Below are 934 nucleotides of genomic sequence, written 5' to 3' on the forward strand. Positions count from 1 at the left end.
CCTTAGCACACCACAGTGGGCACTACAACAGCACCCTGCTGTGGTCCACTCGCCTGTGTGGCCCTTACCAGGAATTCCAGTCCCAGCACTGTTGTTGTTGTTTTGGTACCAGGGATTGAACTCAGGGGTGCTTAACCACTGAGCCACATCCCCAGCCCTTCTTCATAATTTCTTGAGAGGATCTCGCTGAGTTGCTCAGGGCCTCATCAAGTTGCTGAGGCTGGCCTATGAACTCGAGATCCTCCTGTGTCAGCCTCCTGAGCTGCTGGGATTGCAGGTGTGTGCTACATCTGCTCCCCGCCTCTCCCAGCATTCTTTTGAACCTGTGCAACTTGCTTTCCATTTTTGGTCTCTCAGCAACTGCAGGGCCAGACAGGCTGCCTCTGCTTCTGCCTGGACCACTAGGAAGATCGAGGCAGAAAGAAGACAGAGGCACTGGCAGGAAAGTGCTGGAAACAGGATGTTCACACTCATGTGAAGGCTCCTGGGAGACAGGCCACCATACAGAAGAACCCAAAGGGTACTCAGTTCAGGCATGCAGGCACCAGAATCCAACACCTCCACTTGGGGTCGTGCAAATGCCTTTAAAAGCACAGCCTAAGACTCGTTTTAGGGAGAGGATCTTTTGAGAACCACATCCCTGAGATGCTTTCTACAAATACAGTCCACTCTGTGCTGGGACCTCAGGCAGTCCTGGGGATGGGGGAGCAGAGTATGAACCTGACCGGCCATAGATTCACTTCCTGGCTGTTGAGGTGGCCACCCAGGGATGCTCACTTCTGCACAGCAGTGCCACCGACTATAGGAAGGAACCCCTTACCCCCATGTCTCACACACCAGGCATAAGGATTCCTCCCCCAGGAGGAACAGAGGTGACATATACAAGGACATGAGGCCAGCAGAGAACAGAACACACCTTGGACTCGCATCCTTT

Source organism: Sciurus carolinensis, chromosome 2 (genome assembly GCF_902686445.1).
Source record: "Sciurus carolinensis chromosome 2, mSciCar1.2, whole genome shotgun sequence".
Classification (NCBI taxonomy): domain Eukaryota; kingdom Metazoa; phylum Chordata; class Mammalia; order Rodentia; family Sciuridae; genus Sciurus; species Sciurus carolinensis.